Here is a 17,981-nt window from a genome sequence, read left to right as displayed (position 1 = left end):
CATTACATGAGTGAAAAAATCTAAATGTAAGTAATGATGAATAATAAATGAAATTATAAAAAACAATAATGAATTTCTTTCACAAAATTTAAAATTATAGATCGTCCTAAAAAATTATATTTGCACTTCAGATTGTTTACAATGATACATAGGAAAATAATTCGAAGAAATAACTCGATTTTTATCTGTAGCCAGACCACTTTGCATCATAAATTTAATAATTTAGGCTTTAAACAATGTGAACTGTCACTTTTAATACTTTGCACAACAAATTTCGTATATGCTATTTGCAATTTTAACAGCAACTTGAATACTTAGTTAAAACTTCTTAATTCTCGCTATTGACAATGTCCCCTTTCAGAGTCGAGATGGCTCAGAGGTTAGAGCGGCCGCCTTCCAATGAGGTAAACCGGGTTCAAATACCGTATCAGGCTTGCATTGACCACGGCGTTGACGTAAAATGTCCTCAGTGGTAGACGGATCATGGGTTAGAGTCCCCTTGCCGTCAGGGTAACCGTGGGAGGTTTTCCTCTCCACATAAGGCAAATGTGCGTTATTTCCATCAAAAAGTCTTCCACGAAGGCAAATTTCTCCCACTACTTGATCCAGGAGTTCCCTTGTCTTCTGTATTGGGTTCAAAATTACAAGGCTACGGAGTTGAACATTAGCAATCGTAAACCCAAAAAATTGGGTCAGCTGTTTAACAACGGTTATAAAATTAGAAAAAATAAATGTAGACTTAAATACTCTGCCGTAAAAATTTCATAATGATTATATTTGATGTAAATTGTTACAAACTTTGCACTACAAATTTTATAATTTACGATATTTGCAATGTAAAATGTTACTAAAATACTTTGCATTACAAATTTCATAAGTTACGACATTTGTAATGTAAACTGTAATTTGAACTACGTACTGCTGAATTTAAGTTCTGTTTTATCTGTGTTTTAAATGAAAACAAGCAGTTGGTTTCAGGATTTTAAAAATGAAGATACATAAATATATAGCTGCAGTATTAGCACTATGAATTCGGAAAAACCTAATGAAGAGTTTAATTACAGAAGGAACCCAATTAATCCATACTGCGCCACAGTAAAACAGTGCTGCAAGAACTGGATAAGATAATAAAACGATGTCATAAATAAATTTTGAAAAATAAAGTAAGAAAATTTAATGGGACCTGGCAAACCCCTTGGTATGCACAATAAATTTCATCCGTACCTTCAATGCTTTATATAATGGGAAATAGTTATGTTTTTATAGCACAATAAACCCATTTAAAATACAAGATATTTATTTTATGATAAACATAATATTAATTTCATACAATATTCATAATATTTTAAGATATTCATAAATATTCCATAATTGCACAGCATTAATTTCTCAAAACAAATGAACAGTATTATGTTCAAAATACTTTATCGTAAAAAATATCCACTTTATAATGCAAAGTAACCATTCTTTAATGTAAAGTATTAATTATAAAATGCATAGTATGATATATAATACATAATATCCGCTTTATAGCAGGGTTTGTGATTTTTTTGATTTAAATCGGATTTTTTTTTTTATTTATTTAAATCAGATTTTTTAGATTTTTATTCTAACACACTGTAAGAACTTTGATTTATGATCAAAAAAAAACTTTATAAATGTTTAATCAAAATTAAATTAATATTAAAACTATATTAAAACAATATTTTAGAAGCTCTAACTACCTAAAACAATTTTTCATTATAATACACAGCTTTGAATGCATAGCAACCATTTTGAAACAAATGCATGATTGAAATTTAAAGACTAGATGAAATAGAGAATTTAAACTCGATTTTAGGGTAATTTCTTTTCAAGATAACCTCAAGTTTTAAAAATATACATGTTCCACCAATAAAATATAATGTAGATTTTAATTCCATGCTTTTTCAATTAAAAGGTAGAATTTTAATTAGCATTATTTCTTTGTGAAAAAATTCATGTTTATTAATTACTTTCCACATCTATGCAAGTCTATATTATGACAGCATTAAATGTTTACTTTAATCTGTACATTCAATCTCAAGAATCGAAAGATTTTTAAAAATGTAATTCCAAATGTGTTGGAATTTAACACACACCAAGAAAGAGAGTAATTTCGTTAATTAAAATTAATTAATGGAGCAGTTTATTTAAAATAAATTTTAAAACTAAGAAAAGAAAATAATAAAATATCAATAATTTAAAACACTTTTTTTAAATTTTTTAAATCAATATATATTTACAAAAAATCAGTTGATTTAAATCAATGATTTTTTTTTAAAAATCATTTGATTTAAATCATGATTTAAATCGTGATTTAAATCAAATTGATTTATATCAACAAACCCTGTTTTATAGTGCAAAGCAACCATTTCGAAATGAAAAGTATCCATTTAAAAAAAATATAAGTATTCGTTTAAATTTTCAGAGTATCTTTTTGAAGAGATACAATTTCTTCTAATGAATCAAATATTTTTTAAACCTTGAAATAAATATTTTTTTTTAAAAAAAAACTACATTATTTACTTTCTTTTTATATTTTACAACAATTCAAGACAATAAAATTTAACCTACGCAAAAAAAAAACTGTTTTGCAATCTATGTAACATTTTTTTCTCTGAAAATTTAATTATTCATCAAGACGCAATAGTAAATATTTAAGTAAAAAGCTTTTATAAACAACTCACTTGACGACGACATTCGACTAATTCTCTTTTGTCGCTGTCGGCTGATTCTTCAAATCAATAATGAGCTTTTTCATAAGCCATTAATTTCATACTATGTTGAAATAAATAAAAAAGTTGTAAACAATAGAAGTGAAAGGTAATAAAACAGCTTTTATATCGATGGAGTGAAACAGTTGAGAAAAAAGTAATACTGATTAATGATTTTTCGCCAAGAATATGATGATAAATTGTTACCTTACATATAATAAAAACCTTTCCAAAATCCTTTCATATTGTATAACTCTGTATCCAAATTAACTTCGAGTTTCGTTACTACCTCCAGTACTTAATTTTTCGGCCAATTCCATCTAACAGCTATGGTTTAATAACTATTAGTTAACAGATAAACTGGTTTCATTTTGATTGATTTTAAACTCATCTTAAGTCTAATTGATAATCGTTAGATTTCAATAATATGTTTCCATTTGTTTCTTCCAAAATAATTTGTTTCTTATAATATATATATTTTTATGACTTAATTTTTGACAAATATTTTGACAAAAGGCGGTGATTACGGGACACCTCTCGAACAGTTTAACATTCTATTATAGAAACACAAATAATCCCGATTGGTTAGTGTCTGTTTACGTCGTAATTCATTTTGATAGCGAATGGACGAAAGTACTGTAATTACCGCCCTTAACATATCTTTACCACGAGCGTGGTAAAGATATATTAAGGGCGGTAATTACGGAACACCCTATATACAGTTTACATTAGGAACTCAAGGTATTTAACATTCTACCAATGAAACAAAAATTAGCGCGACTGGTTAGTGATTGCTTGCGTAGGAATTCATTTTAATAGCGACTTATTGGAAGTTATAGAATATTGTGGTAAACATACAGTAAGGGCGGTGATTACGGGACACCCTATAAACAGTTTAAAGAAGTATTAAACAATTTTATAAAAGGAACAATGCATGATTGTTTACGCTCGACGAAATAATGATTAATTGAGAACTAAAGAAGTTTTGAAATACATCTTCAGTGTTCATCCGCAAGAAGACATGGAAAGTATCGATTTGTCATAGTTTTCTCCCAAATCATCAATCAAGGGAATATTCTTTGCGCCACAGCTATTTCTCTACAACGATAGGAAGAAGAAAAAAAAAATGGCAATTTTCAGCTTCGTTTAACGCAGTAATCCAGCAATAAAATATACTCAAAGAAGAAAAATGAGTTGATGATGGAAAATGTCGGGTAAGAGCGATAATGGAAAAGATAAACAGTTTTGTAATACGAATTATGTTTTTCATCGTGTTATTAAATTTTAATCATCACACTTTAACAGGTTCCTGCATAACACTTAAAAAAAATAAATTGATGAACTTTTGAGGCAGAAAATCAAATGAATAAATAAAGGTTTTTATCACTTAGAACAAAGCATACTTTAATAATGTCGCCTTGGAAGAAATGATGTAACATGTAGATATAAATATTGGAGATATCGGTATTTATATGGCGAGAGATCGGTATTTATATTTTTAGATTGGCCCGCATCTTTGTTATAAAGTTAAAGAGAAAAGATTTTTTTTTCGAAATTATGTTTAATAAATTTAATTATAATTTTAAAAAAAAAAACGTAAAACTAACACATTTACTATGAAATCATATTTGTTGATTTTCTCGATATTATCATATCATTGTCATATCATCATATTCAATAATTATCAAAACATTATAGTATTTGATAGTTAGCAAAACATCGTGTTCGATAATGATCGTTATATAATCGTAAAATACTCTATATTTAACTAGATACTATCAAATCATTTATCGCTATTAATTATGATCGTGATATTATTGTAGTTGATGATCATTATTGATATTTATCGTTACTGGCCATTATAATATCATATTTGATAATTCTCTCCTTATTACCGCATTTAATAATTATCATTCTTGACATTCATTATATTATCGTATTCGATAATTATCATTTGCGATAATGATTGCGTTATCAAGTACAGACATAATATTCATGATGTATCGTGTAAATATATTTCAAAATAATATCGAACTATTAAAAAATAACGATGTTAAATAAGGGGCCGTTCAAAAAGTACGTACATCCCGAAGGGGGGGTAGGGGATTTGCTATTATGTACGGTTTTGCACGATGGGGAGGGGGGGAGGTATTATACAAAGTACGTACTTTATAAACATAGACCAAATTTAAATTTGACTTTATCCTACACACTCCTTAAGTAAATATTTAATTTTATTTAAAACATAATTATTTTAATTTTTATGAAAAAGGGGGGTAGACTAATAAAATGTACGTACTCTAAGGGGGGGGAGTAAGACCTTATGTACGGTAATGTACGAAGGGGGGGGAGGGGTTTGAAATTTCTCCATTTTTGTGTACGTACTTTTTGAACGGCCCCTAACATATCGCTTTAGTAAATAAAAGCAGCGTGTTTTATTCCAAATTCTAATTAAAGATGAAGAAGAAGGTTACGTGGCATTTTAATGAATTTGAGACAAATCGGACAAACAATGAGATGCTGTTTACAGATCATCTTTTTCTCTGAAAAAATTAATGTTCCGAACTTTCAACCATTGTTATGAATAAAAATACAACTAGTATACAAAGTTATCAAATCGATTAAATTTAAATTAAACCTAACGATTCCATTAATCGTTGAGCAATACACTGGTGTACGAAATTAAGAGAATTTGCAGACTTGGTCGATTATCTTTAGAACTACGGGACCGATTTTAATGAAATTTGATATGTACATACAGTGATACAATTCAAAACAAATACCCATTCAACAACTGTAATACGCACTCATGATCGTGCGCAACAACCGTTGAAGTATGAAGGTATGAAATTGCCACAGGACAATTCAGGTCAATTACCACAGGAAATGATAAATAACCTCATTTCAAGTATGAAATCACACTTCAGGTATGAAATCACACTTCAAGTACGAAATCACACTTCAAGTACGAAATCACACTTCAAGTGTGAAATCACACTTCAAGTGTGAAATCACATTTCAAAGTCTGTATATCTGAAAGAGGGGCAAAACTCACTATTAACACTTTTTTTTTCTTTGTTTATTCTGCAACCGCCTACCGACTCCAACCAGTGTTATGATCGCGTGTATTACTAGTGTTGAATGGTTATTTGTTTTGTATTGTATCAACGTATGTACACATAAAATTTCATTAAAATCGGTCCAGTAGTTCTAGAGATAATCGACCAAGTTTGCTCTCTTAATTTCTTACATCAGTGTAGTCACAAATAAGAGTAAAAAATATTTCAGCAGATATTTTTTTTTTCTTAAATATTTCCCAGTGCTAGCAGCAAATAAATCAGTTTCACTACAAACAGAGACATCATACATTCCTCACATCTAACGGCATAGCATATAATACGCATTCATTATCTAGATAGAAAGAGAAGGGATGAAAAGCTTTCGAAACATTCGAAAAACATTCCCTTTCCTCCATATCTTACGAAAGATGTTTTCTTTTCGTTCTGAGAATGTGCAGGGACTGTTTCTGGTTTCATTCCAGAAAACCCCGAATACAAAAAATTTAATATCTCCCAAAGAAATGAAAAATAATCGTACATAAAATGATTAAAATAGTTAGTACCAGGGTTGGCAAGTTTTTGACACATGACGGTTTTTACCGGTTTATACCATGGTTTTTACCGTCGTGTCAAAAACTGTCAAAAACCCATAATTTTGGTAAAACTGTATTTTTATTTGAGTTTAACTGTTTATAATTTAAAATTAATTCATTTTTAGGCAATAAAATTAGAAAAAAAGTTGTTAAAAGATATTTAAGAACAGATTCTTGCATTTTCCTAACATGATTATATCAAAACATACTATTTGAAGTAAAATATTAGGATACTTAACAAAATTTTCAACATTTCCAAGCATCATTTTGTTTGGCATATTACATTACTGAAGAATGTCAAGTCATTCTAGACTTAGAGTTTGTTCGTAGTTATAAGTTTTGAAAGTTTTGTTTAGCTTATTTCTAATATTTGAGAAATGCCAAATTTTAAATCCTTCTTTTTAGTTCTTAAATTTATTAATAATTCCAAGCTTTTTTGCTTGTTTGTTTACTTCTAACAATTAAGAAGTGCAAAATTTTTAATCCTTTGCAAATCAAGCTATAATGATAAAAGTAAGTATCACTATTTTCAATAAGTATATTACAATATTTCTATGTGAATGTATATCCTTCTATAAGAATACATGTATATAGTTGCAAAATCAATAGCAATCATTTACAACATTCATTTATAAAGGCAATTATGTGAAAATAATATATTGTCCGCTGTATGCCATAAATTAAAGAAAACAGTAGGTTTTTACGTGTAAAAACACGGTTTTTACCACTGTCATGTCAAAAACTATTTTTGACGGCAAAAACCCAACCCTGGTTAGTACTGATATAACACTTCGGTTAAAAGAAAGAATTTTAGAGAAAATAATGCATACAAATCAAACAGATAACTTATTTTTGATAATTGAGATCAGTGTACTGTCAGAACTTTAAATTTATTAACTGAAGTTAAAAAAAAAATATATAAAAGATAGCAAATTAATATTTGAGTTTGAGAAAATAATGAATACGAATCAAACAGATAACTTATTTTTGATAATTGAGATCAGTGTACAGTCAGAATTTTAAATTTATTAACTGAAGTTAAAAAAAAATATAAAAGATAGCAAATTAATATTTGAGTTTGAGAAAATAATGAATACGAATCAAACAGATAACTTATTTTTGATAATTGAGATCAGTGTACAGTCAGAATTTTAAATTTATTAACTGAAGTTTAAAAAAAAATATAAAAGATAGCAAATTAATATTTGAGTTTGAGAAAATAATGAATACGAATCAAACAGATAACTTATTTTTGATAATTGAGATCAGTGTACAGTCAGAATTTTAAATTTATTAACTGAAGTTAAAAAAAAAAATATAAAAGATAGCAAATTAATATTTGAGTTTGAGAAAATAATGAATACGAATCAAACAGATAACTTATTTTTGATAATTGAGATCAGTGTACAGTCAGAATTTTAAATTTATTAACTGAAGTTAAAAAAAAAATATAAAAGATAGCAAATTAATATTTGAGTTTGAGAAAATAATGAATACGAATCAAACAGATAACTTATTTTTGATAATTGAGATCAGTGTACAGTCAGAATTTTAAATTTATTAACTGAAGTTAAAAAAAAAAATATAAAAGATAGCAAATTAATATTTGAGTTTGAGAAAATAATGAATACGAATCAAACAGATAACTTATTTTTGATAATTGAGATCAGTGTACAGTCAGAATTTTAAATTTATTAACTGAAGTTAAAAAAAAAAAATATAAAAGATAGCAAATTAATATTTGAGTTTGAGAAAATAATGAATACGAATCAAACAGATAACTTATTTTTGATAATTGAGATCAGTGTACAGTCAGAATTTTAAATTTATTAACTGAAGTTAAAAAAAAATATAAAAGATAGCAAATTAATATTTGAGTTTGAGAAAATAATGAATACGAATCAAACAGATAACTTATTTTTGATAATTGAGATCAGTGTACAGTCATGTAAAACTGAAGTAAAAAAAAAAAAAAAAAGGAACAATATTTATCAGAGATTGCAAATTAATATTTGACCAAGAAAATAACAAAAATGCTATCGAAACACTAGTGAAGAAGGCAGTGTGAAAAACATCAAAACTGGTTAAATTGCCTGGTGAAACATGGAAGTATTTTTCATAGTTCCTATTCAACTCTTTTTTGCTTCCTCGGACAATCAAACTTGCTTTGATAATTTACGATTGAACATTTACGATAGCGTTTTTGTCTCTTTTTTAATGGCTTATACATTAATAGGAACAAAAGAAAAGCAAATTAGATAGTTTCTAGAATTAACTACCACTTAGATCTTAAATTACAAGAATTTTAAACCTAAATTATGCATTTTCCTGCTTTGAGTCATTATTTCTCTTAAAAACAGACTAAAAATAAAATAACTGTGTTAATTTTTTTTTTTTTTTTTTAAATTTTACTTACAGCAACATTGAAAATGACGTACCATTTTCCGATAAAATAAACTCTTCAAACGAGAAATATTAATAAAATATTACGGAAAAAAAAGCTCAATACATAGCAGTTACAAACGTATAACTATTACTTAAAAAATAAAAATCTAACTTATACTCGTTAAATCGCACTAAAAAGTAGTTATTATTTTCTTAGAAAAAACATCGGAGAGTTCATTCTAACTAAAAGAAAACATAAATCAATTACAGCGAGACCTTTTAACAAAATTTGTTTTAACAACCTTTCAAAAGAGAGAAAAAAATAACCATTTGAAAATGATTTAATTTTACAGAGAGCTTTCTTTGTAAAGAAAAGGGCTTCTAATCTTCTAAAAATCCATTGCTCCACCAGGCGCGTAATTACTTACATTCTTTTGGCTCCTTTACTACTTCGCCCTCCTCCCCCCCCCCCTTCTAACAGCGTCGTCAACAGCGTTACTCAAAATGTCAACTTCAGATTACCCTCGCAATCTAGTGAAGTTAAAAACAATAATATGTCTTTGAGGGGAGGGTTGAAAAAAACAGAAAATAGGGGTATAGTTTGTAAATGAAAACTGCTCGATTTTTATCTCTGAAAGTTATGTGTAACCGGAAACAATGCGGGGTTTGTCAACTTTGAGTTAAGCGATACGACCGATAAACACTCTGGCGGGATATTAGATGATGACGAATATAATCTTGGGTGTTTATACATTGTTACTTCGCCCCATTTAAACGCTGTTTCTTCACTTGATAGTTTGTTTACATTTTGAAATAAAATATTTTTATGATTAAAAGGGAGTTTTATATGAAGACGGCATTTTAATGTTTTCTGATGTTTGAGTAAAACAATTTTTAATAATAAAATATTTATTTTATTATCCTCAAAGTAAAACAAACAATACAGCTGTTATCGTATGTGGATGACTTACAATGGTATAGTCATATATGGCATATGGATGACTATATATTAGGGGGACCGGAAAGTAATGTTATTTCGGAGCATTAAATATTCGCTAGTCTTAAAAACCAATTCATTTTTTTTCTTTTCGTCATTGAAAGGTTGTTGCTAGCGAGGGTGAATACATTATTGATTGAAAATAAAATCTTGATAACGAATATCAAATGCACCGTAACGATATTACTTTCCGGTCCTCCGAATATATGGTAATGGATAGTCATGTATGGTAGACTTACAAAGTGAAAGAATATATGAATGGCTTATTGAAATGGCTTATATATTGAAAGAAAAAATTTGTAACAAAAGGATTTATGAAGAAAAAAAAATGAGAGAATTTATTTCTTGTGGCTATTTTTCTTTCAACCTTCATCTTTTTATGCCTTCTAAGCAGCTAATATTTACTTCAAGAAAATCTAGAAAATAATCAAATATTGACGATTTTAAGTATTTACAAAACCTTGACTGAAAAAGAAAAAAGCTACATTAAGTACATCGGGGACACTAAAACTGCGCAGGGCTCCTTCTTTCGAGGCGGCCCTGAGCTGCGTCCGCTGATGAACTCCCATATAGTTAGCACCAATCAGATTCGAAAGACAAATTGCGTTGGAACTTTGTTTCATTACTGTACTAATCTTGAAAGTATTTCCCATGAAATGTTACATACTAGTTAATTTTTTGCATCGCACTGCCCACTAGGACTGGGCGATGTTAAGATTTCGTCATCGCGATGTATCGTCACTCTAACATCGCGATGCTTCGTTACACTAATATTTTGCATTTGGTATTGTGCAATTTCGAATGCTTGCACTTTTTGATTGATAAATTGAGGCAATTGTATTCTTGTAATAAACGATACATTGAAAATAAATTAATGGGGCAAAATTAGTCCATCACAGCCCATGTCATTAAAAAAGTAATTATGAATAAAAAAAATCAACATAAATTGCTGATGAATTGAGATATATTGAAAACTCAGGAACCACTGGAGCTAAAATGCACGCACCTTTCCAATCATCTTAATTTTAGTTCATTACTATCAATAATTAAAAAAAGAAAAAAAGCTCTTCGCTCGAGCTAGTGGTCATCCATTTCATAGTCGGGAAAAGATCTTATCGTACGCACTTGAAACCATCGTTGAATTATCGGAAATAATACTTATCATCGCGCGTGTAGGCAACGATGCATCGTGAAACATCGCACATATCTCGGTAAATCTTAATCTTGAATACTTCTAAAAATTGCCAATCCAAACATCGAATCAACGATGATTACATAACATCGATATTTTCCGAAGCATCGATGTATCGTCCAGTACTACTTCCTTCAAAAAGTTAAGCAGTACACCATGAACAAGGAAAAAAATTAAAGACTACAGTAATTTAGTTAGTTGTACCGCGTAATTCAGACCACTAAAATTAATTTTATTCCTAATACACTAATAAATAATTAAGCTTTTATCAACTGATATTAAAACGTGAAACTGAATTTATAGCTGTCTCCAAAAAGAAGAAAGAAAAAGTTTCAGCAGCCTTTGGAAGAAAAATGATACGCAGTGTTATACCTATCAAAAACGCTTGGTAATAGGAATAATAACCATTTAGAAAAGACAAAACAAATGTTTAAAATTACAAATGTCATTAACATGTAGCTAGAATCGAACAGAAAAAAGGTGTTTAAACTGATGACAGCGGGTTCAAGGCTTGCAACAAACCAATAATTATCCAAACCCACAACAGACTTATAACCAAGCAGAGGAGTTCACTCCAAGCAGCATGTAATTATCGACGTCCTTTTTCTATTTTACATTTTGGCAACAACTTAATTAAAAACGTTTTGAACAATCACACAGCTTAGGTCAGAGTTCTAAATAGGCACAAAAATGAACTTCACTCCTCAGTTTTGTTTTGCCACCCGTAAATTAACTCGCAAATTTAAATTTAAAAAAATTAATTTAAACAAATTTAAAAATTAAAAAAAAATTTAATTAAGAAAATTAAATTTAAAAGAATACTAAATTTTGAAATTAAAGGTCTGGTACTTCGAACTTAGTAGCTTATTTTAAATTCCATTACTATTTTGACATAGCATGTGTTTGACCTACAGCATATATATTAGACATTACAGCATTTTATAAAAAAAATAAACAATTTTATTTAATATTACATGGTTCATAATGAGTAAATTAGTTCTGAAAAATAATAATAAAAAATAAGCAAAACACAAATTATGAAAAAGAAGTTAAACGAAAATAAATGCAAATCAAAAACAATGTTACTTTTTTCAGAAAAGAACAATTATTGAAAAAGTAAAAAAAAAAAACTAGTAAAGTGTTTAGCCTTGAGGTTAGTGAATAAAAATTCCTTCTAATTACTTTTAAATATACTTTTGCTAGGAAAGTATAATGTGCATGATATTGAGTAAAGAATTTGGGAGCCAAATACCGAAAAATTTACCAAAGTTCAATTTACATAAATATTTATTAGATAAAAGAATTTTTCATTGATATATAAATAAATTAAAATTGACACAATGAATCTTAGATGTGGGCTTTGGTCAGTATATACACTACATTTCATGTAGTCTTAAGGACAGATATTCTTGCGTTTCGTGCTTGATTTAAGTTCAAATATTCATAGTTCAATCGCATTAATGTAACCACCAGTTAAAAGTAAGAATAACCATTTTTCGTAGAGAGTGGATCGCAGCAAGACATGCAGGAAGAGAGTCAATTAGGTACTAGAAGGTACTTCACTGGGATGTTGAGCCATGCCGGCTCCAGTGCCATGGCCAGCTGCGCTAGGTTACGCAGTTGACAATCTATGGCGCAAACAGCGCGATCGAGGAGATTCAACAGATTCTCAATTGGGTTTAAGTGCGGGGAGTTTGGTAGCCACGGAAGTAGGGTAAACTCATCCTTGTGCTCTTTGAAACACGCACGTATAATGCGGCTTTGAGGAGAACTCCTCCAGACGAAAAGTCTGGGGCTGTCTGCTGCCATGGTAACAAGCGAGAGCACATTTCTAATGGGGGTGAAATGGAGAAATGAAGGTGTCGATTGGTTTACTCACGCTGACCTATGCAAAGATCACGACAAAACTATTTACCCCACACCCCTATTCGAAGTGACTTTCCCTCGTAACCATGGTACCCGCCACGACGCGAGACTGATGTCGGTAGGAGTTCTCCCGAACTTTACACAGCACACGTGTATGACAAATCGCATTGTCCTGCTGGTAAATGCTATCATCCAGAGAAAAAATCAATTCGAATGTAGGTCCGCAAGGACAGATGCGTACTCGTGTAGATAGTGGCTGATATATTTTATTTGATTTAATTTCAAATCTTCCCAAGCAACAATTATACCTTGGCCCCAGTTGGGCTCACAATTGGCTCAATATGGGTCCTACATGAACATGCTCCGAGGGACCAATATTGGGATGTCTAGATTTTTTAATATGGGTCCTATGCAGCGTCAATATCGGCCTATATAGCGTTAATAAAGGACGAATATTGACTGAATAATGATTATAAAATATAGGGTGAATCTTTCAATTCCATATAGGGCTGATATCGGTTTTAAAGTGGCAGAAAAATATCGAATGAATCGGACAATTCTATGTAGGACCCATATCGGGAAAAATCGGGCTCTTGGAACCCTTATTGAGCCAAGATTCGTGAATATTGGTTCAATGAGAGCCCAAGTTATTTCGCTGCTAGGGGATTATGCATTATTTATTTCCATTCTAACATCTTATAATTATGGCATAATATAATCTAAAATTCCTTTTCATTTTTATAATTAAAATACAATGTTTTTTTTATAATTAATGTTCCTTTTTGTAATAAAAAACTTCAAATTAAAATCTGAAACTCAAAAGCAAGCATAAATATATGGAAAAATTACCAGAGTCTTAGCTTATTCTTAGAGACAGGAGATGGAGCATCGAAATTGTTTCGGCACTGAATCTCTGTTCTTCGTTGAACGATAATATCGGTACTTTGAACCAGAATGAAGAAAATTTGGTACAGCTTTATTAAATTGTTAAATTATAAAAAGGCATTATGGTTTACCTCGTTGAAATATTAAATTTTAAGCAAATTTGACTTTTATAACAGTGGTTACCAACTGGCGGCCTGCGAAGACTTTTTTTGTGGCCCGTGAACTAAAATATATTAGTTCAATATTATATTAAAATATATGTCCTTTTTTGCGAACAATTTTCGTAAAAAATCTATATGGGTTTAAAATATTTTTCTTTCGTTCCAACAAAAAAAAACTAATTTCTTCGTTTCTATGAAATTCAACATACCAACGGTGCAAAAGATTTTTTGATCTCAGGTTTTATGTTCCAGATTTTGAAATTCTCAGGTTTTGCATCCAAGAAAATATTTGTTCAAATACAAAAATAATCGTGTATGTCGCCCTTTTTTATTTCGTTTTTTTTTTTTTTTTTTTTGCAGTTTTTGAACATAATTTAGCATCTGCGTATCAGAAATTTTCTATATTTAATGCTCCTTCAAACATAAAAGAGTCCTATATAAAATTTCGATAAAGTTGCGGCCCGTCATTTGACTGGTGTTTTTAATTGCGGCCCCCGGCCTCATGTAAGTGGGAAACCTCTGACATATAAGAACTCCCAACTTCGCGGCTTCACGTTGTTATCAGTATCAATATGAAATAAAAATTTTAAAATATAATAAATCTAATAATAAGATTTTAAAAAGAGTCATTCATAACTTGAAGTAGGGTTTGCAACTCAGTATTGCTTTTATCTGGAAAAAAAAAATATCTCCAAGCAAACACAATTCATTTCGATGGAAGAAAAATGAAACAGTCAAAAAGAAGCCAAATGCTACATATTTAAAAATTAATGTATTCTCAGCAACAAAATAAAAATAAACTCCAAATACTTCATTTCAATTCTACTCTAAAAAAGATAAAATGTTACGAAATAGTTTAAAACCATTTGTACCAAAAACCAGAAAATGCATTAATCATTACCAAATACAACAAGCATTTCACATCGATCGACTTAATGTAACTCATCACGAATCTCTATTGAGTTCCACAAATAGTAACACAAAACATTAACTTCAATACAAAATGTTCGAATTTATTTCTTTAAAAATCGTTTTGTTCGCATTGAAATATCTTAAGAGGGAGAAATAAATCATACGCTCTACTGAAATACCAGCCATTTTATTTATTTTTGGAAGCGAGGGGAAAAATTCTTGATTTGAAGAATTGTATTCTTGGGACTTGATGCCGATTCACGAAATCTTCATCTAAATATCGATAATCAATCTTTTATGTACTTTACTTGTGACTTGCTGATTTAAATCGTTTGAAAAAGATTTAACGCCGGGGGCATTACGGATATTTGGGGCATTGATTCTTAGAGAATATTGTTTTCTTTAGCGTGTGTATAGTTTATCGGTTTAAAATTTGCATTTTCAAAAAGTCTCCGCTACCATTTAATGATACCTTTTTAATCAATATAATTCCAATTCAGTGCTTTTTTTTTACTAAAAAAAATTTCAAAATGACCATAGCGTTTACAATTTACAAATGTAAATTTTTCGAGAGAGTAAGTTGAGTTTATTTTCACTGTTATAGACTTTAAAAATTAAACTTTTTTTTTCGTACTTGCAAAATTGCACAAGAATCAGCAAATCGCATAATTTCGTTTAGAAAAAAAATACTGTGCTTTTGGGGAGATTTCCGTATCGTGATCTGTGGCAGAATAATCGCCAAGTCTTGGAAACTTCCGGGCAGTGGCCCGCGAGAAACTAAAAAAAACATCACTGAAAGGGACCAATTCGAAAAGTATAATTCGTAGCCACCCCGGGCAAACATCTACATGTTTTGTATTTTAAAAAAATTGCAAGTTTGAAATCTATTTGGCACCTTGGCGATTGTAGTTGGCGCGACAGATCACGATACGGAAATATCCCCCATTTATTTAATACGGTACGAAGATTTAAAAAAAAAACACAGATAAAAATTCCCCAGAAAAACTTAATAATTAAGTACATTGATAAAATATTTTTAATAAATATTTAGACAAATGCTCTCATTAAAAGAAAGCTAACTAAAGAAACAAGTAGCAATGTTAACGAACGTCTAATATACTTTTGAAAAAATAAAAAAAATACTTTTAATAAAGCATGAATAAAAATAATTGTTTCAGAATTGTTAAAACCTAAACTTTTTCCATGAAATAAAAAATTTAGATAAGTCATAACACTTTTTTGTAATAAAATTCAACGCGTTTTTAATTAGACTAAAATAGGTCGTAATATTAAAATTTAAAACACGTTCAACATTTTTAAGCATTTTATAAAAAGAAAAACGCTTTCAATAAAACGTGAAAAGTCTGAAAATTTTTCAAAGACAACAAACGCAGATTAGTAAAAACAATGAAACAACAGCTGGAATAACGTGTTTTAATTCTATTAATCAATGAATCTTTTTGTTATGCATTAAAAAAAAATGAAAGAAAAAACAGGAAAAACTATTACTAAAGCGCGCATTCCACAACCGGTATCCAACAACAACCTATTTTCAATAGGTCGGTTTTTTAGAAAATTTCCATAACATCCTCACTTAAACGTGTAGACAAAGGATAACAAATAAAAAGAGAGAAAAATTTTGGATTTCGAAATCCAAATTTGCATGCGATCATAAATGTGTAGAATTTGAATGGAAGAGGGAAAAAAAATAAAGTTCTTCCTCTTCGGAAGTTCGCATATGAAACAGGAAACTCGACTAAACTCAACATAGCTATCTTGAATATTTTATTTCTTCACGGAACGAACGTTGTAGGTTTTGATATGAATCAAGCTATATTTTCCCGCCAACAATAGGTCGATAACACACCTTCCCACAGCCTTTTACTTAGTTTACATATTGAAGAGGTATTCTAAACTTAACCAAAAAAGGTAGACAGCATACGTTTAAAAACAGAACAGCATGCATTTCGAGAATGGCGTGGAAGGAAGAAAAAAAAGTAGAATTTTGTTGGGGCTTATGACCGAGATTACTCAATGATGATTCGCATATTACTCACTGATCTGGATAACTTTTTTTTTTTGTTCATCTTTTCAAATAGGGATAAAAATTAAGAAAATTTAGTCACTTGTAACTAAAAGATACTACTATCGATATTTTTACTAGTTCATTAATTTGCCTACATTAGAATTTTTTTTTTTTTTTTAAAAATGCCAATAAAGTTAAAAATTACAATACACAGAATATTTAATGCTCACAATTAGGATGAAATATCCCTAGCAGCAAAATAATTTGGGCCCTCATTGGGCCAATATTCATAAATCTTGGCTCAATAATTGTTCAAAGGGCGCCGTTATTTTTCCGATATTGACCCTATATAGAATTTTACACGATATTTTACAGCCACTTTACAACCAATATCGGTTCTATATAGAGTTGTCAGATTCATCTGATATTTCATAACCATTATTTAGCCAACATAGGTTCTCTATTGGCCAATGTAGGCCCTATATAGGCCATTCTAGGACCAATATTAATAAATCTAGAGAGCCCAATATTGGATTCCTCGTGCATATTCTTATAGGATCCATATTGAGCCCAATTGGGGCCAAGGTAAAATTCTTACTAGGGATAATATTTTGAGAAAAAAAACATTGCCCAAAACACGGAACCAAAATTCAAAAAACTAAAACAGGACATTTCTTTACATCGATTGCTGGTCCCGGGAACCAGGGATAGTTTCCTTTGGGGTTATACGAGTCAAATTTTAGGGGTCCCGAACCAACCATACACCGTTAATTTTGAGTCCTGTCAGTAATTGGAATAATCATTAAATTTGCTCCCTTTTTTCTTGTCGGACTTCTGGAAATTAGGCGTTAAAAGTTTGTTGTATTTTTTCACCCCAAAATTTTTTATTGTTTCTGACACAACTAGGATCCTTCCAGTTTTATGCAAAATTTTTATTAACTCACATGATGAAGATAGAGAAGCGCGATCTTTTCAAACTAATTAATAAAAATTAATCTACAAACAAAAAAAAACTTTTTAAACAGCAAAATTCTAATATTTCATGCACTTTATGTAAATTTTAATTACCCAGGAAGCTCTGTCTGCTGCTCGCTGTTGCTCATCTACCCCCAATATGAAAGGAAAATACTATATGGTTTTGGTTCGGTTCCCAAGATGAGAAAAATGTCT

General features: G+C 29.8%; 1 protein-coding gene across 1 annotated transcript in view; it reads right to left on the bottom strand.

Moving 5' to 3' along the window:
• Nucleotides 1-17,981, bottom strand: part of LOC107447933 (rho GTPase-activating protein 26) — a 217,277-nt gene that overhangs the window by 145,944 nt on the left and 53,352 nt on the right. The window lies entirely within an intron of this gene.

The sequence above is a fragment of the Parasteatoda tepidariorum genome, chromosome 5 (assembly GCF_982258835.1).
Source record: "Parasteatoda tepidariorum strain Cologne lab strain chromosome 5, Ptep-v5.0, whole genome shotgun sequence".
Taxonomy (NCBI): domain Eukaryota; kingdom Metazoa; phylum Arthropoda; class Arachnida; order Araneae; family Theridiidae; genus Parasteatoda; species Parasteatoda tepidariorum.
The sequence above is the reverse complement of the archived record's forward strand: the minus strand, read 5'-3'. Positions and strand labels throughout refer to the sequence as shown.